At 40.7% G+C, this 25,894-nt stretch overlaps 1 protein-coding gene across 3 annotated transcripts in view; it reads right to left on the bottom strand.

The window, feature by feature from the left end:
* BMPR1B (bone morphogenetic protein receptor type 1B) overlaps window positions 1-7,377 on the bottom strand; it is a 421,980-nt gene extending 414,603 nt beyond the window's left edge. For all 3 annotated transcript variants that reach the window (XM_033400369.2, XM_033400370.2, XM_004276991.3), the window contains exon 1: window positions 7,159-7,377. The gene's annotated coding sequence lies outside the window, so the exon portion shown is untranslated. The remainder of the gene's footprint in view (window positions 1-7,158) is intronic.
* Between the last annotated feature and the right edge of the window lie 18,517 nt (window positions 7,378-25,894).

Raw genomic sequence — 25,894 nt, 5'->3', positions numbered from 1 at the left:
AGGGTAGTGCAGTAAATCAGGGTAGTAAGAGCAGAGGAACTAACTCCAGAGATTACTGGACTCCTGAGGGAGAGACTGACGTAGAGTTTACCTGAAAAGAAGCAGTGACTTTCTGTGCAGAGACACAGGCAGTCCAAGCTGATCACGGAAGGAGCAAACTGAAGAATCAATACCCTCCCCCTAATCTCCCACTGGAAGTCTCCAGTGACCTAAGCCATCTGGAAATCAGCGTGGTTCAGCCAGGTATCATCCTGGGCAGAGAGCATAGAGTAGAAGGGTTGAGGGCAGATCTGGAAAGACTAACAGAAGATATCTGACATAGAAGCCAATGGGTATAATGCATGAGGTTTTAGCAAAATAAAGTTAGACAGGAAGAGACAACAGAAGAGACTCTTAACTAACTGAAAAGGATCTAAAGAATCAATGAAAGAGAACTGCTAGATACATAAAAGCAAGGTAATGCCAGCTGTTTGTAAGCCCATTTGAGGAGAGCACTACACTTGTTAATAAGAGGAAGGATCTGGGGATAATCCCCCATTACGAGTACTATTAGGGCTAAATGTTTATTGGACAACAGCAGAACAGTAGCCTGTTTCCAGAAAAGAAACTGATGATAATTTAGTACCTTTTATAGATGGCTGTAAATTCTATTAGTTAGATGAAACTCACTGATTTCTATCAAGAGATTAATTTAGACAAAGGCACCATCATTACAGACTTCCTTGGAATCCCTTCAGATTCGTAAATCAGCAAATTAACTAGTGACAGATGTGTCTGTACTTGTTTAAGTCCATATCTATGTAACTGCTATAAAAATGACGAAAATGTTTATCTCAAGACAGCCAAGCAAGAAATGTTATAAAGAGATATACTGGATTGTATCTCTTTTCCTTTAGCCAATAAGTAAATGCAACCTGCAGAAAAATCACTTCCAAACTTGCTACTTATTATCTTCTAAAGTTGAAGGCACATGCAGCCATATACTTGTTGAAAGGCAGGAAAAATAAAGTCAGCGGAGTCAAAACTATGGGTCTCTAACAGACTGTATCCAACAGCGTTCCACAAATATTTACTAAATGCTTACTATATAGCAGCTCTTTGGAAAGGGCTGGGATGCGACGGGTGAGATCCAGATCTAAACTGTGGACTTTACAGTTAAGTCTTTCAAGAAGCATGCGAAGTTTTCAAAGCTGAGGGGTACAAAAATATGACACTCAAACATGATGAGAGGAATTGTGACTTGCTTCCTCTCCTCTGTAACCAGAACACAAATTTTATGCACAATGAAGTGCAGAGATGTTAGCTGGAAGACCCAAGCACCCCCAGGTGGTTCAAAGGTCACTCTGAGCCCTAAAGAACCTTATCACAGCACTTCCCAAAACACCCTGCTGCCTCCAAGTCAAGACGCTTGCCTGCAGCCCAGGAGATATTTGAAGGAAGGTAAAGAGGTGACATCTGGGAACTGTAAGGTGTCGAGGTCTGCAATTTCAAAGTAAAAGCTCAGGAAGAGTCATGCACCACAATGTTCACTGCAGCTACAAGAGCCAGGACATGGAAGCAACCTAAGTGTCCATCAACAGAAGAATGGATAAAGAAGATGTGGCACATATATACAATGGAATATTACTCAGCCATAAAGAGAAACGAAATTGAGTTATTTGTAGAGAGATGGATGGACCTAGAGTCTGTCCTACAGAGTGAAGCAAGTCAGAAAGAGAAAGACAAATACCATATGCTAACACATATATATGGAACCTTAAAAAAAAAAATGGTTCTGAAGAATCTAGGGGCAGGACAGGAATAAAGACACAGACATAGAGAATGGACTTGAGGACACGGGGGGGAAGGGTAAGCTGGGACGAAGTAAGAGAGTGGCATGGACATATATACACTACCAAATGTAAAATAGATAGCTAGTGGGAAGCGGCTGCATATAGCACTGGGAGATCAGCTCGGTGCTTTGTGACCACCTAGAGGGGTGGGATAGGGAAGATGGGAGGGAGGCTCAAGAGGGAGGAGATATGGGGATATATGTATACATATAGCTGATTCACTTTGTTGTACAGCAGAAACTAACAGAACATTGTAAAGCAATTATACTCCAATAAAGATGTTAAAAAATAAGAAAAAAATAAAAGTAAAAGCAACCACTGAACCAGTGGACTGCTGCAATGTAGATCAACTGCAGGGGGACGCGGCGGGGACCACACACCATGACTCGTGATTCAGCCCAGTGACTCTTACTCACAGATAAGAACAATGTCTGATCAGTCTCTGAGGGTTTCACCCTTGGCCAAACCACCAAACTCTGCTAGATCCTTCTCACAGCTTCCCACATCATCTTCAGACATTCTTGCTCACACTACAGACAGACATGCTAAGTCACATTTGCTCACTTCTGTTTAAAATCCTCCAGGGGGACTTCCCCGGTGGCACGGTAGTTAAGAATCCGCCAGCCAATGCAGGGGACACGGGTTCGAGCCCTGGTCTGGGAAGATCCCACATGCCGCGGAGCAACTAAGCCCGTGCGCCACAACTACTGAGCCTGCGTTCTAGAGCCCGCGAGCCACAGCTACTGAGCCTGCGTGCCACAACTACTGAGCCCACATGCCACAACTACTGAAGCCCGCGTGCCTAGAGCCTGTGCTCCGCAACAAGAGAAGCCACTGCAATGAGAAGCCCGCACATCGCAACGAAGAGTAGCCCCCGCTCGCCACAACTAGAGAAAGTCCGTGCATAGCAACAAAGACCCAACGCAGCCAGAAATAAAAATTAAATTTAAAAAATAATATTAAAAAAATTTTTTAAAAATCCTCCAGGATGGTTCAATAAAATGTATTTGAATAAAATGCATACCTTTTAACATGGGCCTGGCAATCTCTGTGACCTCATTTCTACCATTTCCCCTAACTGCCAGTGTGCCCAGCTTACTGCTGCTTTAGAGACACTCTTAATGACCCCCTGTGCCCGAAGTTCTCCCAGATCTTCACTGGGCTGGCTCTTTCTTGTGCAGGAACATCCTTAGAGAGGCCTTCCTTGGCTACCTCATATAAAGTAACCCCAGTCATTTGCTGTCATATGACCCTGTCTTAGTTTCCTAATGGCAATCTCCATTATTGAAAATTATCTTACTCATGTGCTTGTTTATAGATCATTGTATTTCCACTCTCTAGAATGAGAGTTCAGTGACAACAAAGATCTTGGGCCTCTCATGGTTGCAATGTCCCAAAGTATATAATAACGCCAGGCAGAGAGCAGGCTCTCAAACATTTAAGTAAAGATGAATGTAATTAAGGTAACTGGCATGTAAGTAGATGCTCTAAAACTCATTAAAACAGGTTACTGCCTGACGTAAGTCATGCATTACCTTTTTTATCTTAATACTACAGATGAGCTTTAAAAGTACTCAGAAGTAACATCAAATGTCCCTGTCCCCAAATCTTCACTTCTCTCTCCAGATTCTACCCCTAAAAAGTTTTAGTTTTCCTTAATTTTAATTATTAAAGTGTGAGGGACTCTGAAATCTATGTTTCTAGCCCTGGCCCCTCCCTCTCCCTGAATCCTAGCCTGCCTCTATATATTATAACACCTCCACTTCAATTTCTGTCATCACATCAAATCTGTCCCATGGAAACCTGAAATTAGTATCTCTCAGGCAAAAGCAATTTCTCCTTCTGTCCTTAACACTTTTATCAGCTATCCTCCAGATACCCAGATTTAAAAGCTAGAAATTATCTTGATTATGAAATTCAAGACCTGGAAGGGAGATTGGAAAACAAGTGAAGTGGTCTTCAAGCTTTTTTTAAACTACGTTAGCCCTTTTTCAAACAAAAGCTCACAGGGAAGTCTGACATGTAAAAGGGATGAATCTACAGTTGTTCTGGGAGTTAAAGTGGTAGTCTCTGAAGAAAAACTTCAGAAAGAGCTCTTAACCTGGTCCAAACGTCGTTTTTCTCTCCCCACCCCTCTTCAACATACACACTGAAAGTTACAGAGGAGACCACTGAAGTCCAGAGAGCTTAAATCTTCGCAGGTAGAACTATCAGTCTGCCCAATATGACAGTTAGCAAGCAGAACGGCGCTTAACACATAAAAGCACTTAGAAGGCAATGTTCTCAAGGACAAATATTACCTCCATGCATATGTGTAACAAGAGTTACTGCAGATTGATACATTTCATGCATGACTTTTATTGTTTGGCCTGAGAAGGGATTTTCAGAGTTGCAACAATTGTTTCCTCCTAATAATACATTTATCCACATCTAGTGGAAGCAAGCAAACAGGAGTCCAGTAAAGAGAACTGTGGCCCAGTGAATATAACACGAGGTCTCAGCTGTAGAGCCTATGTGGCTTCATTGTCTAGTTTTGAGCGTGGTGTTCAAATTCTCTGGTCCTCATCTGCTTCATCGTTCATATTGTGTGATGAGATGCTTTCTACGACTCTCTCAACCCTCAGTCTATGTGCCACTATGATACCACACTAAAGTATTTCCCTTGAGCTACTGCATCTACAAAGGGTTAGAATCCCAAGTTAGAAACGAATTGGAAGAGAGCAAATCATCCTTCGAGGATTTTTTGAGTGTCACGTGGCATGTCATGTGCCAGGCATCTGAAATGCAGAGGAGATAAGAAAAGGACACTATCCCACCTCAATGAGAAAACAGCCAGAGAGAGACCCAAGCAAGTAATTACACGGCAGAGAGGTGAACACTGAGGGAGGCGTGCATAGAAGCCGGAGAGGCAGAGATGAGGTGGCTTACAGAAATTAGGAAAGGCTTTGCTGGGTTGGAGTAGATGACAGTCGACGTTAGATTTAAATGATAAATATGAGTTGAGCGCTGAGGAAGAGTAAAGGGTGCTACATGCACCCCCCAAAAATCACATTTTAAATTGCCTTATACTTTTAAATAAATACTACAATCATTTACTGTAACAAAAAAAATTTATCAGGCCATCCCACACAGTTTTCAACGTTGATGAAGAAAAAAATGAAGTCAATATCCTTTTAATAAAGATTATTTAACGACTGGAACATTTTGAAGGGCATATATGAACATATCATGAGTAGAGGCAGCACGACACTAAGGGACAAAAATCTAACAGGGAATTTCAGACACCCCTGCCCAGGCTAAATGCGATGCAGCACCTGGCAGACAAGGTGGCAAAGCCCCTATAAAGAGTGATGATTCACTAACATGACATAAATCAAGATTTTAACTCACCAAAAACTAACGTTTTGATTTAAAATCACAAATCAGTGCCATTAAAATGCATCAGCAGACCCCAGCACATGAGTAATGAGATCAAATCAACTCATATCTTGTGACCAAAAGGAAAAGGTGGTTTTCTAAATGGTAATTCAGATTGGACAAATAACACACTGTATCAAGTTTTAGAGCCCTAGGCCATATTTTGCTAAAAACAAAGGTACACTATGCATGACTAAAGAAAACGGAGCAAGTGAAAATCAGAGCAATTAATTTCCCATAAAAAAACCATCGCTGCTATGATTTGCTTACAGCACACAACCTTTTTTTGCATCGTACAATGAACTAAGTGTGTAATAACTTTCATATTTCACTAAGATGTAATATCCTTCAAAACATCCTTAGAGTGAAAGTTTTCCAAAGAAATTATTGATCTCTGGAATGTCTCGTGTTTTAAAATTACTGACAAATCCTTTCCTATTTTCTTTGCAGTTAGAAATAATTCTTCTTGATCACCAGAGTGTAAAGAGGTATAAGAGTACAAAGACGGAATATTTTCTTAAAGACAAGTGTCCCAGTTGACACGACATTTCCCACGATTTTCCCAAAACAATAATTAGGAGAGCTGTCACTAGGATCCTAAAAATGTATGTAAGAAAACAGTTATTAGTTGGCATCAGTTTAGGATAGCAAGAAATTTCCTTAAGTGCTCTTTCAAATTATTTTCAAATACTTTTCAGTTAATTCGTCTCACTACTGGTGGAGCCTTTTCTGTTTCTTTCCAAAATCCAGGAATCTTTTCTCAGGTGTATCTGCTTCACTGCAGATATGTTTGGTACACTCGCTTTATATGTCAGGGGCAGTAAGTAGCTCTCTTCTGTTTTCTTTCACTGGCACTTTTGTGGCTGCTCAGTCACTGACCTCACCTTGGTGGAAAGGTGACTGAGAAAAGAGCAATTCCTAGTAACTCAAGAAAACCAGTGTTCCCACGTCTGTGGAGAACCAACACGAAAGACCCAGGATCCAGCTGGAGTGGTGCAGCTCAAAACGAATAAGGCACCGCACTGAACAACTTCCAGAGGATCTTGTCTCATGTCGAAAACCCTAACACCGCCAGGAACCGACAGAAATACGGAGCCCTGCCAGAAACGCGGACGAGTAGACTGATGGGTGCAGAGAGCGAGAGATAGGGGAAAGGAGAGACAGTGAGACAAGGAGCAGAAAGTCAGCCTCTAAATGAGAGAGACACCGAAAGTGTGCGCTCTCAGGGTGGAACATACGGAGACCGAGAGGGAGGGACACATTGAGAGACAAGAGACAGAAAAGGAGGTGGGAAGAAAGAGAGAAACGGGGGGAGGGGGGAGGGAGAAAGACAGAAATAAAGGGAGGATGGGAGGAAGAAGGCAGAGAAACACTGAGAACGTGAGAGAGAGACAGAACAACAGACTGAGGCACAGAAGCACCAGCGGCAGAGTCAAGCCGGGTCCGAGGCACCGGGACCAGCCCGCTGCGGACTTTCTCCGCCGCGAGGCTGGGTCTCGGGAGGCGTCCGGGGCAGGTGGCTCCGCACGGAGCTGGCGGCCCGCGGGTCCTGCCTCGGCCCGCGAAGTTCCCCCCCGACTCCGAGGCTGCCCTCCGCGTGCTCCCAGGTCCCGACTCCCCGCCTCGGCGCGTCCCTCCTTCCCCAACTCCGGAGCACGTGTCCCGTCCGCGGACGCCTCTGCCCCCCGCTTCTCTGCCGGCGCGGGCACGAGGTCCGGGGTTCCCGGCAGAGCCGCCAGCGCACAAAGCGCGGGCAGCCGCCGCCCCACGGCCGCTCTCCTCCCGCCAGCACGCCCGCCCGGCCCCGCGCCCGGCTGCCGCTCGGCCCGCGCCGCCCTCCACCCTCCCGCCGGCTCGGCCGCCCCCCGCACGCCAGGACGGCGCCCGCGCGCCCTCCCGCGCGCCTTACCCGCCTCTGCGCCCCGGCGCTGGTGTCCTCGGCGCCGCGGTCCCGGGTCCCCCGCCCGCTCCCGGAGCCCCGCAGGCCCGCGCCCGCTCCGCGCCCCGCGTCCGGACCCGCCGTCAACTTCTGGCCGCCGTGGCTGCTCGGCCGCCGCCGCCGCCGCCTCGGGACTTTTTTTTTTTTCTTCTCGCTCCTCGGCTGCCTCTGGAATTTTTTTTTTTTTTTTTTCACTTGCCCTCTCCAGCTCCCACTAGTGATTGGAGCCTGAGAGCCAAGTACTTAGCGGAGGGATTACACTTCTCGACGCGCTTGGAGCTGCCCCAGAGCCGCCGCCCGTGTTTGGAAGGGTGAGCGGACCTGGGGAGTCCGGTGCCGCCCACCCTTCCGCTGCCCTGCGTCCCCTGCATCGAGGGGGACCCTCCCAGCTCAGTCTGCCTCTCAGAGCCTCACCTCGATTTCAATCACAGATGCTTTCTCGGTCATGCGTAAGAAGGGGTTACCAAAAAAACTAGGTTTGAGGAACAAAAATTCGTGGGATTACTGTACCTCGAGAGCCGGAAGGGGCTCCCAAAGATGATTGTCTAGCGCAGTAGACTGAAACCCTTCAGGGCCCCTGACACTTTTGAGAAGTTGATAAGACGTTAACGCACCTCGTAAAAAATACACTTACATGCCAAATTATGCCTGCAGTTCTGGACGAGGAGTGTAGGAACCCTGAAACACAGGTGGGCCTCCTAGGGAAAAGAAATATTTCCTTTCTTCAGATATTTTGAAATTGTCAAAAAAAAAAAAAGAAAAAACACCTCCCATTTGTATTTGATGAAATTTTACAATTAGCATGTTTATTTTGAAAAAGTATGTACTATCTTTGTGGTTTCCTTGCTAAATCGTTAAGTGTTGAAATATTTTCTGCAGAGGTAAATATAAATCAAGCTAGTCCACAGTCTTTCAGGAAACTTGGGGAAAATAGTTAACTTTTTAAAATCAGCTATTTTGCCAACTGTATCTCCCAGGGAGACATGTAATAACTTCCAATTTTTTTTTCCTCCCAATGTCTTTCAGCAGCCTATCCTCCAGAATTAACTTCCTCCTTTTGTAAAATTTTTCCATCTTCCAAATATACTGATAAACCCTCTCTAGTCACCATCAAGTGTGTGATTCAAATAATTTAATACAATTTCACTCTGATGCAGTTTTCCAATTTTTTCACATCTATTTCTATTGTCTAATTCTTAGCCTACCATTTTCTTTCAACTCCTCCCTTTTCTTAAATTATTCCTATTAAATGATTTTATGTTAAACATTAAATACAATCCTTTGAACGTATAAGAAATTCAATTGTGTAGAAATGTACTTTATGCACCTCCCACTCAGGAGCATGTGGTGCTCCAGGCATTTATTGATGAGTCTGTGAAACGTGGGCACATTTTCCTCAAAGACATGTCAGGGTCCCCACAAAACTCTACTTGCCCCATAACAAATCATGATATTATCTGAACCATGATAGTACCAGGACTAACCTGCATTGTGGTTTCTGGTGCCAGGCTGGAAGAGGAAAGTTCTGTTTGACATAACACTAGAAATTTTCCAAAACAGGTAGCGTTTGTCATTGGCATCCTCTCACCTCTCTTATTCAACCTTCATTCTAATCCTTAGTACCAGTAATCAATTATCTCACTGTCCCCAGAATCCCAAGGTAGAATCCACACATTTCACCCTTACCACCAAATTCTCTCTGCTCCTAAATTACCTTCCTCATTGTTCTCAAATTTCCTATCATCTCCATCTTCTGATATTAACTAGGTTTAAAGAGGAGATCAAGCTGATTGAATTGATCCCCTCTACTGTGTGAATTTCTGGTAACTTTTATTTGACAAATGTATCTTTTCCTCTTAGAGTTTCAATCCTCACAAATTACAGTGAAATAACTGAGACATTAAAAAAGTTTTGGAGCAGAGAGTGTGTGGGTTGCCCATGTCTTTTCAGAAGCTGTACTAAGAATTGGCTTACCTCTACTCAGCAAATATCCCTCTAAGCATCTACTGGACATAAGACTAATCCAGAGAGTAGCATTTCAATAGGCAGGGATGAGGAATCTGGGGTATAAGCCATTCAACAATCTACTGTTACCGAGTACCTATGGCATGCCATGCACCGGTGTTTCAGATTTAAATTCTGTCCATCCCTTCTTGAAACCCTTAAGAGACATATATTTTTTAAAGATTCGAATATTATAGGAGAAATACAGTAATCAGTACACGAAAGCACAACTATTGGAGCACAGAAAAAGGAACTATCCTGCCTGGGAATGACAGGAAAAACTGCATGGAATAGTCCCATTTTATCAGGGTCCTGAAAGATCTTTAGAGACCAAAGAGCCATTAGAAAGAGAATAAGCATTCTAAGTAGAGGGAACAAAATAAAAAAGCATAGTGCATTTAGGGAGCAACTGGTAGCTCAGTGCTTCTACCCAAGTTATGAGGAGAAGGTGCAGCAGATAAATCTCAGGCTAAGCAGTGTTCAGGAATGACCTTGTCAGATGGGCCAATGAAATAGGTGTTTCCTTGCTAGGTGATAAGGAAACATTGGAGATTTTTAAACCAAGGAATTATATGGTGGATTAAGACTTTCAGAAGATCATTTAGAAGTACCTGGAGAGGGAGAAATGGAAGCACAGAACCAACTAGGAGTCTGTCGTGTAAAGAGTAAAGATCTGAACCAAGATAGTGACGTGGCTACCGAGATCACTAGCAGACTTGGAAAGCGCTTGAGATGGAGTTGTAGAAGCACATTCCTTGGCCTCACAGCCTGGGATGGTGGTGCTTTTAAAGGCAATAGGGATCACTGAGGCAGAAGCTATTGAGGAGAAGAGGAGGCAAAGGCTCAGTTGGGTGGGATGACAACTCTGAGCAAAAGCACAATTTCTCTTTTCGTCCAGTTGTTAAAAGGAAATCATTTAAAAGTTTCAAGTATCTCAGGAGAGGACACCAAGGCAGTAAAAGCCAGAGCTCTCGTGGCAGGCTTATTTCCCACTGAGGAAGACATTTACCCAGCTCCGCTGGACTCAAGCTATTTGGGGAATTTACATGCAGCTAAATAGGACAGACCTGAGAAAGTGATTAGGTGAGCTTGCTTCTCTGCTTTCAGCTTCCCCTTTCTGCAACTGTTTCCTCTTCATCGCTATCCTTACTCTCAACATCTTTCCCTTTTCCACCTCCCACTCTTCCAAAACTATAAAGGATCTGACCACCATTATTATTTTCTCATAAGTCAAGGCATACTATGGTAAGTAACATTCTAGAGTGTGTGCTTTTAAGTTATTTCTCTCTAGATGTGGCATAAAATATTCTCTCTTTTGAGGTATCTTAGGAATCAGGTGAAAGAAAAATTTCAGCAGAAGAAAAATCTTTTTCTTTCCCCGTGATTCATACAGCCGTGGTTGTCTTAGAACCCACTGCTAATGCATTGACCCTCCATACACAAAATAAGAGATTAAGCCTCTCAACTGGTATTAAAATCCTTGCTTGTTAATATAAGAATATAAATATTGGCAAAATGTGTACTTCTATAACACAAGCCAAATGTATTAATTACCCTGTGCTAGGCACACTACTAAGTACTTCATACATATGAACATATTGAGGTCTCATAACAAGGTAGGTACTATTTTCTTCCCAATTTTACACATCAGGAAACTGAGGCACAGAGAAGTTAGATAACATGCTCAAGGCCATGCTACCAAGTGCAAGAGGCAGGATATGAACCCAGGCAGTGTGGCCACAGCACCTCAGGCTTATTCAGTGTACTAAACTACTCTGCAGCAGTGAGAACATTCTTAAGTATCCAATGAAGAGATACCAGGCAAAAATACCTAAAGATTTTGAATGTAGGACAATATGTGAGCCAGATCCTAGAAAGTATGGAAAAACAAAGTACTTGAATCCTTTATATTTTATTAAACAGTTTCCTAAGTGTCTTAGAAAGCTAGCACCTGGGTTAAAAGCTGGTGATGGCAGAAACATGGGAAGCAACAGGGTCTGTGGCTTTTGAAATGTCCCTCTCTGGGTCAGTATATAATGCCTTTGACTAGGCCCTCTGACAAGTTGTAAACTTCCTGAGGATCCCTTTCCTGTCTTTTATCACTCTCCACAACCATATCTTTTTTAAACACAACTACTTTTGCTAGCTAGATATGAGTGAGTTGAGCGCAGTCAGAATTTTTCACATCGTACAGCAGATTGCATCATAAGGTGGTGAGATTCCCATCTCAGGGATTCAAGCAGAGGTAGAGATGGAATATTATGCAAGACGTTCCCACAGTGGGCGGGAAGGCAGACCAAAAATCTCTAAGAACCCTTTCTACTGATACTTTCTGAGTCTGTATTTAACATAGGGTGAAAAATTTAAACTATTAACACGAATGCAACATAAATATGATATATATAATTCATATGAATATTAATGTTCATAGTATTAAAATAGCTATTAAATAACTTTAATATTAATATGAATGAATATGTTAATAACTCACTCTGATGCATGTCAGTGATAATCTCACAATTAAAATATAAAAATTGATTCCATAGTTGTATCCTGAAACCTATTTTCTGCTGTTCTCTTTATTTGATTTTATTTAAAACAGCTGTGATTGCATAAGGAAAAATAACAAATTCTAGTTCTGTAACTAGAACTAAATTAATTTTGTCCAATACGTAAGCTCAAGAAAAATAGAATTCCTCAACTGAAAGAGAAATAAGCCGTGAAAAAAAATCTGAAGTAGAAATGCTAAAATGATTTTACTTTCTTTTGCTGTCAACATTGTTCCAATTTTTCTTAATAAAAGCAGTTATAATATCTACCTATTTTTATGCTGCCAAATTATCCAGGGCATGATGTAAATTAATCCCTTTGAAATCGGATTTGAATACAATGTCATTTCATTTCAATTTTTTAGACTTTCCAGAGCCCAAGCATTTTTTTTCTGAACTACCCTGACCCATACACCTACATAATTCCTAAAACTGGAAAATTAGGAAAAAATTCTGCAATGAAACTTATAAAAATTCTTACATCTGTTTCTTTGGAGGCTCATGTTCCTGATGACTTTTTCCTTCTAAAGTGATTTGCCAACCTTGGAACTTCTCAGTGTTTTCCTGACTCACAGTATATTTACAGTGTGTATCTCAGGAAGAAATATACAGCAATTATTTCCTTCTGTACTAGAAAAAATAAAAGTTAGGAAACAAAAACATGAAGAGCAAATCTTCAATTAAACTATCTGAAAAGAAAGGGATTTGACTCGTTAAATAAAAGCCTATTTTTTTCCATCATATATTCTTCAGTGAATAGAATTGTTTTAAGCTAATGGAGAAAAGAAGTTGAACCTCCGTTCCATAAATTCAGAGCTTTGTACCTTATATAAATTCATAAAAACTTAACACTGCGTTAATGTCAGAACAATATTGACTATAACTGCATGAAGTATAAAGTGACATTTTCGGAAGTTCTTATTGCCATTCCTAATTATAAGAATATCCTGTGCTTTGAAATGACATACTGTGAAGACATTCATAGTGGAGCACTGAAAGCTATACAGATTTCTATACCACAAAATAAAATACCTAGACTGATTATCTCCAGGGCATACTGCAGCATAAAGCCACACAGCCTTCCTTGGGAATCTTCAACAAATCCTGGAGGTTTCACACTGCTATTAATGGAAAGAAAAATGACAGAACTGAAGTCTAAGGAGGAAAGGACCAAAGAGAAAACAAGTCCTCCAAGTAACAAAAACTAGCAGGAATGAGGAAGCAGCAGATCAAGGAGGAAATGTGAAGAAATTACATTATAGGGCTTCCCTGGTGGCGCAGTGGTTGAGAGTCCGCCTGCCGATGCAGGGGACACGGGTTCGTGCCCCGCTACGGGAGGATCCCACATGCGGCGGAGCGGCTGGGCCCGTGAGCCATGGCCGCTGAGCCTGCGCGTCCGGAGCCTGTGCTCCACAACGGGAGAGGCCACAACAGTGAGAAGCCCGCGTACCGCAAAAAAAAAAAAAAAAAAAAAGCAAAAAATATATATATATACATTCTAAAATATCTCTTTTCTTTCTGGCAGAATTGTTTTAACACACAGATAGGATTTGTGATTTTGTCAAGTAGCACTTTTCATTAAGTTGAGCTAGATATTTACATAGTAAATCAGAACACATGAAATGTTGAAGATCTAATTATAACTCACCTGCTTACAAAAATGGTGGGGTTCTCCTTTGCCTACCAAATAATTCCATGCATCCCAATAAGACCTTTAGGGCTCATCGCAATCTGACCTCAGCATCCCATTCCAGCCACATCTCCTGCCAAACATGCCAGCCTCATGGACTGCTTGCCAAATATCTTCACACCTCCCACCATTTCTCCTGGCTAGTATACCATCTGGCCCCTGACCAGTATCCCTTCCTCATCTGAGGTTCACCTTCTAGACCTTAGTCAAATACCTTTCCTTTCATAAAACATGTCTTCATTTCCCCAGGCATATTAGTCACATCTTCTCATACTTCTGCATTACCACTCTCGTACATTTTATACCGCTTATATTCTTAGCACAGAGCACAGTGCCTAGTACATAATAGGCGTTCCATATATCTTTGCTGTTAAAGGAAGATGAAACTATAAAACTTCACGATTATGTTAGACTCATGAGGCCAGATTTTAGAACCATCTGTAGATTTCCAACTGTATCAGCCACTCAAAGGTCTTTGAAACAACAATCAACATCCCACACGTGGGTTGTATGGGCAGCAGTATATATGGGGTTTTGTTAGGGATTTATAAAAACAAAAAAATTAAAAAGAGGAAAAATTTAAGAGAAGGAAAAAAACACACAAGTTTATGTACTGTAAGGTCAGGGCAAGCAATGACCTAGCACAAGAAATGGGCAGACCAACCTGCAATTTGGGTTGGGTGTGGGATGAGGAAAGTCCAGACAATGGAAGTTCAGTCTGGCATGGGAGTGACCATCTCAGGGGCAAAATTTCTTCATTCCTTGCTCAGGGATTCAAAAACTATTATCTTAGTCCAATCAGGGTGCTAAAACAAAAATACTACAGACTGAGTGGCTTAAACAACACATTTATTTCTCACAGTTCTGGAGGCTGGGAGTCTGAGACCATGGTGTTAGCAAGGTTGCGATCTGGTAAGGCCTCTCTTCCGGTTCACAGATAACTGACTTCTCATTGTACTCTTACATGGCAGAATTGTCCTTTCATCCACCTGATAAAGGCACTAATCCCATTCATGAAGGCTTCACTCTCCTGACCTAATTACCTCCCAAAGGCCCAATCTCTTAATAGCATTAAAGGTTAGGATTCAACATCTAAATTTTGGGAGGACACAGACATTCAGTCCATAACAACTATTATCTCTAAATGTTAGAAAACAGCCAGCAAACTCATCATACTGTTGAGAATGTTATCAGATTTTCAAAGCATTCATATCTGAACACAGAATGTTTCAAGATGTTTTCTGATGCATATGAAAGCTCCTTCAGGACACAAACACGCAGTTAGTAACCTGGCACATATTCAGGGTTTGTTGAATATGTGAGGAGTGAATGAACATAACATGACAATGTACAATTTCCTAGTGTTTACTGTTTTACGCACCAAGCACTCTTATGGAAGAAAAAGAACGGACTGATTCCTCTCACACACACACACTATTATAGGTCAAATAAACTGAAATTTAGGGGTGAGCTGGAATAACAAGAACAGTAATAAAATGGTATAAATAACAGTACATAAATTATGTACCAGGGACTATAGCATTTACTTTACCGTATTTAATCATGGATACTATTAAATACCATCATTTTACAGACGAAGAAAGTGAGGTTTTGAGCAATTAACTTGCTAGTACGCCTTGGAGTGGATATTGAAGCCAGATTTTTTAGGATGAAGAGTTCACATTCTTAACCAGAACACCCCCTACCCCAGCTCTTCTGAATCCTGCCACACGCTAAAAGTTAAAAGTGCAAACTGATGCATGGATTGACTAAATACTTTTTTTTTCCATATGAGGATTAGGAGCTTTATTTTTATTTTTTATTTTTAATAGCTTTTTATTGGAGTATAATTGCTTCACAGTACGGTGTTAGTTTCTGTTGTACAACAAAGTGAATCAGCCATACGCATACATATGTCCCCATATCTCTTCCCTCTTGCATCTCCCCCACCTCCTACCCTCCCTAACCCACCCCTCCAGGTGGTCACAAAGCACCGAGCTGATCTCCCTGTGCTATGCAGCTGCTTCCCACTAGCTATTTTACATTTGGTAGTATATATATGTCAATGCCACTCTCTCACATCGCCCCAGCTTCGCCCTCCCACCCCATGTCATCAAGTCCATTCTCTACGGCTACCTCTTTATTCCTGCCCTGCAACTAGGTTCATCAGTACCTTTTTTTTTTATAGATTCTATATATATGTGTTAGCATAACTTATTTGTTTTTCTCTTTCTGACTTACTTCACTCTGTATGACAATCTCTAGGTCCATCCACCTCACTACAAATAACTCAATTTCCTTTCTTTTAATTATTATCTTTTAATATTCCATTGTACATATGTACCACATCTTCTTTATCCATTCATCTGTCGATGGACACTTAGGTTGCTTCCATGTCCTGGCTATTGTAAATAGTGCTGCAATGAACATTCTGGTACATGACTCTTTTTGAATTATGGTTTTCCCAGGGTATATGCCCAGTAGTGGGATTGCTGGGTCATATGGTAGTTCTATTTTTACTTTTTTAAAGAACCTCCATACTGTTCTCCATAGTTGTTGTAACAATTTACATTCCCACCAACAGTGTAGGAGGGTTCTCTTTTCACCACACCCCTTCCAGCATTTATCATTTCTAGCTTTTTTGATAACGGCCATTCTGACAGGCATGAGGTGATACCTCATTGTAGTTTTGATTTGCATTTCTCCAATAATCAGTGATGTTGAGCACCTTTTCATGTGCCTCTTGGCCATCTGTATGTCTTCCTTAGTGAAATGTCTCTTTAGGTCTTCTGCCCATATTTTAACTGGATTGTTTGGTTTTGTATATTTCGGAGATTAATCCTTTGTCTGTTGTTTCATTTGCAAATATTTTCTCCCATTCTGAGGGCTGTCTTTTTCTCTTGTTTATGGTTTCCTTTGCTGTGCAAAAGATTTTAAGTTTAATTAAGTCCAATTTGTTTATTTTTGGTTTTATTTCTATTACTCTACAAGGTGGGTCAAAAAAGATCTTGCTGTGGTTTATGTCAAAGAGTGTTTTTCCTATGTTTTCCTCTAAAAGTTTTATAGTGTCTGGCCTTACATTTAGGTCTTTAATCCATTTTGAGTCTAATTTCATTCTTTTACATGTAGCTGTCCAGTTTTCCCAGCATGACTTATTGAAGAGGCTGTCTTTTATCCATTGTATGTTCTTGCCTCCTTTGTCATAAATTAGGTGCCCATATGTGCGTGGGTTTATCTCAGGGCATTCTATCCTGTACCATTGATCTATATTCCTGTTTTTGTGCCAGTACCATACTGTAAAATATAATACTTCTAACCGAATCTATTGTTTAGTTCTTTTTGCTGTTAGTAATAGATCTTTCTAGAAACATGGACTTACTTTAGAATGTTGTTCTATAAGGAAGCAGAAAGAGGTAAACAGTTAATGACTGCAGATATTTTATCATGTTTCACTGTCTTAAAGTTACTTCACTGCTGTTACCTATGGACGTGGTATCGCAGACCATGAAATGTTTATGACAAAACTATCATGCAGACAACACAGGACTTACATCATTTGATGTTAAAGATATTTTTATGCTTGATTAAAATTCCAACATTAATAGAGAAATGAGGAAATATTTTAACTTAAGATCCCCTTTCATTTTGTTAAAGATTTTAAAGAACTGAAATTATATTTAATTTTAAGTTTTTATTTCATCTTTCTCCTCTACTAGTTGCTAAATTTCTTGAGGTCAGGACTGCATCTTTGCCTTTTGTGTCCCCAGCATTTAGCATACTCTGTAGCATATTAATCAACATTAATACATGTTAATGACTAGGTAGATAAATTACATAATTCTAGTCCCAATTTGGCATCACACTAATTTTTCTGACCTATATGTGTTGGAGATATATGTCAGAATGAAAAAATTAATAAAGTTAAGCCATAATGATAGTATAACATGAGTTCTGAAATAAGGACAGATCTTCCTTCGGACTTCAAGTATTAGCTCTGTAAGAGAGAGAGAGTTCTCAGAGCTGACAAGAAGCCTGGCACAACGGGTGACAATAGTCTACTGTTCACATTATACGGAAGATCAGAGACAGTAGTTTGAATGGTGTTAACAAGTCACAAGACACTGAACAAGCATGAAGAATGTTCCATGAGCTGTGAGATATGCACTTGGAGAAAGGCTACTCACTAATAAAGCTGCCACGTTATGCTGCCCAAGTCACTGTACTTGGGAAGAGAGCAGCAATTGAAAAAGCTTGAAAAAAAAAAACTGAAGAGAAAGCAATCGAGGCGATTAACCAAAAAGTTAATGATTGCAAGGGCTCTTAATGACTTCCAAATCATTCAACAGAACGTTTCACATGAACTATTACTGTATCTGCAACTCACCGTAATCTCGAAATTACTGATATGCATAGTTTTACATTTAGCAGCTTCACAATTTTGTGTTTAGTGCACGTTGTTCTGAGGGCAGATAAGTGTATAATATACATAAAATTCATATAGGGGTAGCCAAGGTATTAACCAAGATATTGTTTCTGTGGAAGCAATTATTTATTGTTTGTTTAATGACCGTCACATGCGAGGATGACATCGCCGTGGGAGTATGAGAGAACAGTGTGCATGTGTAATGCTTGCAGGAAGCTGCAAGGTTAGAAATCCAATTACCTACAAGCTTTACTATCTATTCTGCCAAAAAGACATTAACCTCAGAATTCCTTACCATTCTATTTTGTCACTTTACTTCCCAATTAATAAAAAACAGTTTGAAGGCATTATTTCAGTATACTCATGAGATAACAGACAACTGAATTGAAGATTCCTGGACTTTACTATGTTATTAAGAAGCAGCATTCATTTCTATATAACCATGACCAGGCTGGACTGTATTCCACACATTCCTAACATATAATATAGGTCTTGATACAGTAACAGATGGGAAGCCCTGCTACCAAGATTTCCATCTCTTTAAAACTGACTCCCAGGAAATCATTTAGGTCTGGGGTCTAACTTACATAATGCATACCTAGAATGTGTCAATAAAAATGTAACACATTTGGGGCGTCCCTGGTGGCGCAGTGGTTGGGAGTTCGCCTGCCGATGTGGGGGACGCAGGTTCGTGCCCTGGTCCCGGAGGATCCCGCATGCCGCGGAGCGGCTGGGCCCGTGAGCCATGGCCGCTGAGCCTGCGCGTCCGGAGCCTGTGCTCCGCAACGGGAGAGGCCACAGCGGTGAGAGGCCCGCGTATCGCAAAAAAAAAAATGTAACAGATTTGGAAACAAAAGAAGATTCAGACAGTTGAATTTCCCATAGCCTAGCTTTGTAGTTAGTCCTGTAAGTACAGGGAATTCATTAAACAGCAATTCACAAGACTTTTTCTTAATGCCTTTCCTGTTTTTGTTTTTATTTTCTTGTAAAGCAGGTCTTACCAAATCCTTTAGTCATGGTCTATTTTGTTACAGTCATATGGGTGTTACTGGCAAGGTGAAAAACTTGTGACTGCAGCAGGAAAAAGTATTGACTTGTCATGAATTATGGCCCTGTTTGCACTTCTACTTTAACCATAATCATTTGTTTAAACAAAAAGTTCTACATTTGAATTTCCACAATTGTGTGCATATTATAAACATCTCATCTTTCACCCAGACTCAGCCAACACTTGAGTTTGTTGACATTCATCATCAAGGAATAAATCATACGCTAACAAATAATTGTCCTTCATAAGAGAGTATCAACAGAACCCAGATTCTGAAACTTGCTAATTAACACTTCTAGTTGCATTGATTAACATTTTTGTTAAAAGAAGTAGAACTTTATGATATGCTAATTATTTATTTAAAACTTTCTCCTTTATCTCTCAAAGTCTTATTGGCTCCTAATGTTTGCCTAAGGCGGCTGATGGTATTGATTTTACCTCTAAAAAAAATGTTCATATCCTTCACTGGGGCATACCACCATAGCCACTAAGTATACATTACATACCTTCTCCTAGGTCATATTATAGTTCATGTAATTTCCTCCTCCGTGTGTTTTTTTCTTATAGAGGGATTTATAAGATTTAGGATTCACTTTAATGTGCAGCATATTCTTTCACTTTGGTTTTCCTATTGAAGCCAGTGTATTTTCATAGAAAACACATTAGTAACTCTGCCTTTCTAGGTCCTACATCTGGATGGCAGCCTCCTCCTAAAGGAGCACCGTAATTACTTCATTCCCTGGACTTTATCAGAATCCATGAGCAAGCACAACTGTTAGATGCACTCTCCCGGTAATCAAGTCTAACAGGAAAATCAGCAAAATGTTCAAAGAAGAGTGTTTTTCTCATCCTCTATTAACAACAATGTATTCACAACCTTACTGCTGGCTACCTCTGGATCTTTTAAGAAGTCAGTATTACTGTGGTGTCACTAAAACCCAAAAGAGAATAACCTAGAATTTCATAGTATAAGTTTACCTTAGTAACTGTACCTGAAAAGATGAACAGTGATTAAAGAGTCTAATCATCTAAGCTAAAGCATATTCAATTCCAAGTTAATTCTCACCAAGTCTTTGTCTACTTAATTTACCATGTAGAGAACATATTCAATTGATTATCTAAATGGTATGCTTTCACAGTGATTTTTGGCCTCATTAATTCAACATATATTATACAAATAGACTGTATGCTGAGGATGCATTAGGCAAGACAAAAACCCATCTCCATTGAGTTTATAGTCCAGGGAGGGAATTTAGTAAATAAGAAGCTACTAAACGGTGGGGCTATTTAATCATGGTTTATAAGCCACTGTGCTAGGTGTTAGGTATACAGCTGTGAGCGAGACACACAGGCCTCTGCCCTGGTAGAGGGTAAGTGTTAAGAGTCCTAAGATAACATCAAGCATTAGATCCTATCACATAGGGAGTACTTAGGCCAGTCTTTAGGGGATAAGGAAGTCATTCTAGAGGCAGTGACGGTTTAGCTGAGGCCCCAAAGGAAAATAACACTTGGCCAGACAAAGGCCGAGGAAAAGCAGAGTGTCCTGGTGCGTGGGCCAAAAGTCAGAAATCATCCCACAGTCAGGGGAACTAGAGGTTATTCAGTATGGCTGAAGCCGAGGATGTAAAACAGGCATCTGTGAAAGCACAGGTAAGCCAAGTCATCAGGGGCAAGTCCATAATAAGGTGGACCATTATAGAAGCTGAGGCAGGCTGCTTGGGTTCAGACCCTGGTTCAAACACTCACAAACTATGTCTTGGTGATTTTAGGTGTGCTGAATCATGCCATCATCAACATGGTTAACCTGAGAATCGTATTTCATATTCCCTTTCCCTGGATAGTTCTGTTATTATTGAGGAGGTAAGGAACGTGTGCAAGATTTAGCAGATGGACGTGAAGCAGCAGCCGTCACCCTCTGAAGGCCCTCCTGGTTGGAGGTACAGACAGACCCAGAGGAGCCTACAGGGTTCCAGCTTGTCCTTACTTGCCTCTGTTCCAGTCCTTCCAGCTCTTCTTCTCAACTTGCTCCTCTGACCAGGACCAGCCTTGGGATCATACCGGATGCCTGACTGCAGACACACAGAGGCTACAGCTCCGTAGACTCACCCACTAGCACCCTCACAGTTCCACTTCAGTGGCTGGACCTGCTAGGCTTTTCTTACTGGCTAGCTGGTAACCCCTCTGATCTTCCAGCTTCTCCTGTAAGACCTTCCTCTCCAACATCTCATCATACTACATACTATAAATAAATCTCTTATCCCATGACTCATAGTGGATCTGTTCCACTGACTGATACATTGGACATATTATATAACCTCTCTATGCCTCAGTTTATCTTAAAAGGGGATGATAATAGTTATAATAGTATCCAGTTTATGGGGTTGTCTTGAAGAAATAATGAATGCTAACTAAATGACAGCTATCTGAAGGAGTTTATATTTTACCTTGAGGTGAGTGGGAAGTCAATAAAAGATTTCTGATGAGGAAGTGACATGACCAGAATTATTTCAGAGCAAGAACCTGAGTGAGATGTGAAAGACAGATTTGAGAGGGGACAAAGAGACACTTTGAAGTCTGTCAAAGCAGTTAGAATTTGAGATGTTGGTGATCTTACCTAAGGTAATGACACTGGGATTGGAGATCAGTGGACAGATTCAAGAGCCATTAAGAAACTAGAGGGCTTCCCTGGTCGCGCAGTGGTTGAGAGTCCGCCTGCCGATGCAGGGGACACGAGTTCGTGCCCCGGTCCGGGAAGATCCCACATGCCGCGGAGCGGCTGGGCCCGTGAGCCATGGCCGCTGAGCCTGTGCGTCCCGAGCCTGTGCTCCGCAACGGGAGAGGCCACAACAGGGAGAGGCCCGCGTACCGTAAAAAAAAGAAAAAAAGAAACTAGAAATGTCTCGCTCCGTCTGACTTATTAGCATAATGTCCCAAGGTCCATCCATGTTGTCACAAATGGCAAGATATCCACTGTATGATATCACTTATATATAAAATCTAAAAAAGCTACACTCATGAAAAGAGTAAAATGGTGGTCACCAGGAGCTGGTGGGGGTGGGTGCGTGGGGAAATAGGAGAGAGATTGTGTAAGGATACAAATGTGCAACCAGTACATAAGTAAGTCCTGGAAATCTAATGCACAGCATGGTGACCATAGACAAGACTGTATTATAAACATCAAACTTGCTAAAAGACTAGATTTTAATTATTCCCACCACAAAAATAAATGATAATTATATACGTGATAGAGGTGTTAGCTAATGCCACAAGGGCAACCATATGGCAATATATATCAAATCAACATGCTATACACCTTAAACTTATACCATGTTATATGTCAAATACATTTCAATTAAAATAAAAAATTTAAAAATAAAGATGAACACACAAAGATAGTTGAAATGACATAACTTGGTAAATTATTAAATATGAGAGTGGAGGAAAGCGACATGAAAGATTACTTTCAGGCATTGGGTGGATTATGAAGCCATTTTTCTGAAACAGTAATAGTGGAAGAAGAACTTGTTTGGTGAGGAATCGATGAAATTTAGCTTTGACGTGATGAGCCTGAGGCGCCCGTGAGACATCTAACTGGAGACAGTAAGAAGCAAATTTTTTGTGCTGGACAGTTGAACGCGGAGATCAGATACGAATTGTTGCCCCTTGTTCTTCCATTATACTTATGAGGTAAATGTGTTTTCAATAAAGGCAAGGAAACTCAGAGGCTAAGATACTGAATTTTTTTTTTTCCCCTTGGGCTACGTCAGCACTTTTTGGTCTCATGAAACCTTTACACTCTTAAACTTTGAGGACCCTAAAAAGATTTTGTTCATGTATATTTACAGCGTGAGAAATTTAAACACAACTTTTACATTAAAAATATTTTAATTATTTTCAAAATAAACCATTACATGTTAACATAAACAACATATTTATGAAAAATAATTTTTAAAGCAAAAAATTGGAGATAAAAGTAACACTTTTACTTTTTATGATTTTCTAATGACTGGCTTAATAGGAGACAGCTGGAGTCTCATATCTGCTTCTATATTCAATCTGTTGCAATATCACACCTCATGTAGCCTCTGGAAAGCTCTACTGTGTCCTTGAGAGAGAATGATAGTGAAAAGAGGAATGACATCTTAGAATTATTATAAAAATAATTTTGCCTTCACAGACACCCCCGGAAAGGTCTCAAAGAAACCCAGGATCCCTTTCAAAACTACTGTTCATTGTGAACATTAAGTCAAAAGGGATGATGGCTCAGGATGGGAGTAGAGAGAAGACCCAGAAACTCAACTCTTGAGTGAATTAAGAGCAGTGATTGAGAAACTGATGACTGACAGTGACAGAAAGGAAATATGATGTAGCTGAACAGCCCATGGCTCAAGTGATAACGGGTCTCGGGAACAAAAAGGATTAATGAGTGGTCTTGAAATAGTTTAGGGAAATGAGAGCAATTCAGGTCAACCTCCACTCCCTTGGTGGGTGGTATTTGGGAGGGACAATAGCATTTATACCAGAGGACTGTTGGGGAAGCAGTGTCTTCTAGAAGAGTCAGGTTTTGACTAGCAAGTAACAGAAATGTAAATGTTATGTTAATGAGGTGAGGGAATTACTGTCCTACATATAGCAAGTACTATTACTTGCCTATAAATATCTATTCTCCCTTTCTTCCTTGGAAATAAAACCCCAGTTGCTAACTGGGCATACTGCCACCCAGAATAAATCCTATATTGTCCAGCCTCCCACACAGCTATGTACGTACATGACTAATTACTGCTCCTTACGATATACATGCGAGTGTTGTGTAAGGCGCCTAGAAAGACTTCTTAAAAGTAGCTAAGTTTGGAGAAGCCATTTTTTTGCCTTTCTCCTCATTACTGCCTGGAATGTGTATGTGACAGCTTGAAAGCATGATCTAATAAACAGAGATAGAACTCTGCACTCAACAAATGTAACAGACACATTATTTTCAATCACACAGAAAAGACTGCCAACATTCTACCACTTACTGCAAACATGAATGCATTTCCAAGTGTTGGTATCACACAGACCACGATGGGTTTGAACACACTATCTCCCAAATATTCCCAGCATTTTCTTGGTGAATAAAGAAAGGGGAAGTTTTCAGGCCTATCTGGAAAGATCATCTCTGTCCTGGATTGACTGTGCTCCCAAAGGAAATCCTTGTCCTTTGAGCAGGAAAACAACAGCTTTAACTTAATTCCAAGGACATCCAGCACGCATGAGAGAAAGCAGAGTAACTGGATACAGGAGGATTTTCAGACCTTCTTAAGAAAGAGTCAGGCACAGCCTAAAACTAAAAGGATTAAACTTCTGAAAGGATCCTAGATCAGTTAATCCAGCAGGCATCATGTAGATCAAGTCTTCCCACACTAACAGCCTACAAATTGCCTGGGGATCTTGTTAAAATGCACATGCAGTAGATTTGGGATAGGTTTGAGGTTCTGTACTTCTAACAAACTCCAAGATGATGGTGATCCTGCTGGCCCAGGAACATCATTTTGAGCAGCACGAATAAAGACAGTGTGGAATAAACCTACGGCCTTCATGTAGGCCATGAAGCCAAAAGCCTAATTATCAGCCCCAAAATGACTGCTTGTGTGCTTCCCTGGTGGCGCAGTGGTTGAGAGTCTGCCTGCCGATGCAGGGCACACGGGTTTGTGCCCCGGTCCGGGAAGATCCCACATGCCGCGGAGCGGCTGGGCCTGTAAGCCATGGCCGTTGAGCCTGCGCATCCGGAGCCTGTGCTCCGCAATGGGAGAGGCCACAGCAGTGAGAGGCCCGCATACTGCATAAAAAAAAAAAAAAAGACTGCTTGCATATGTTATCTCTATTTAATGAATATTTATTGGAGGCTCATTATGTGCCAGAAATATGCTTGATTCTGGAGAAAACAATGATGAACAGAAGAGAATCCCTCTTCCTTCTGCTTCTTAAGGTTTGTTAGGGAAGTCAACCATTAATGAATTATACAGCTTCCTAGATTTAAAAAGGGTAAGGACTTACGTGGTTTTGTGAGCTATGTCTGAATTGATTTACCATGTCCTCTATAGATAGGGACATCCAAATTAATATGACAGGTAATTCTAAATCAATCAGATTGGTAGTCAGTTCAGTGATTTCATGTAACCATACCCTAAATTTTAGATATTGATATGAAAGGTAAAATTTTTTAATTTTTAAATTTCTTTACATACTCAGAAGAGTCCAAGCCAGCAGAATAAGGCAACAGAAAAAAGTAAAAGGATAAGAATTAGAAAGAAGGAAATGTACAGTTATTCACAGATGCTATCATTGCCTACATAAAAAAATACAAAAGAATCTTCAGATTATTAGAAGTCATATATTAGTAAGACTGGCAGATAAAAAATATATAAAAGTCAATTATATTCCTATATGCTGGCAAACAAATAGAAATGTAATTTTTTAAAGATGCCACTTACAATACCATCAAAAAATATAAAGTACCTAGAAATAAATCCTTAAGAGGTCTATTAAAAAGAACACTATAGAGCTTAAGGAAGACAGAAAAATACCATGATCATAGATTGCTTCACAATCATAAAGATGTTCATTTCTCCCAAAGCAACCTCTACATTAAACACAAACCTAACCAATACTCAAAATATCATGAGGGTTCATGAACTTGACATGCCATTTCTAAATTTACATGGAGGTGAAAAGAGCCAAGTCACTATAAATAAGAAAGAACAAGTTGAGGAGTGGAGGTTGTTCTACTAGGTAATTAATACTAATATAGAGATACAGGAACTAACACAGTCTGGTATTCGTGCAAATGTGGACACAGTAACCTATGGAACAGAAATGAAAGCATCAAGAAACAAACCTATACATGTGTAGAAACTTGATTTTAAATAGAACGTGCATTGAGAACAGTGGGGAAAAGACAGACTTCATAGTAAATGCTGTCAAGACCATAGGTTAGACATATGAAAAGAAAAAAA

Source organism: Orcinus orca, chromosome 4, assembly GCF_937001465.1.
Source record: "Orcinus orca chromosome 4, mOrcOrc1.1, whole genome shotgun sequence".
In the NCBI taxonomy this organism is placed as follows: domain Eukaryota; kingdom Metazoa; phylum Chordata; class Mammalia; order Artiodactyla; family Delphinidae; genus Orcinus; species Orcinus orca.
The sequence above is the reverse complement of the archived record's forward strand: the minus strand, read 5'-3'. Positions and strand labels throughout refer to the sequence as shown.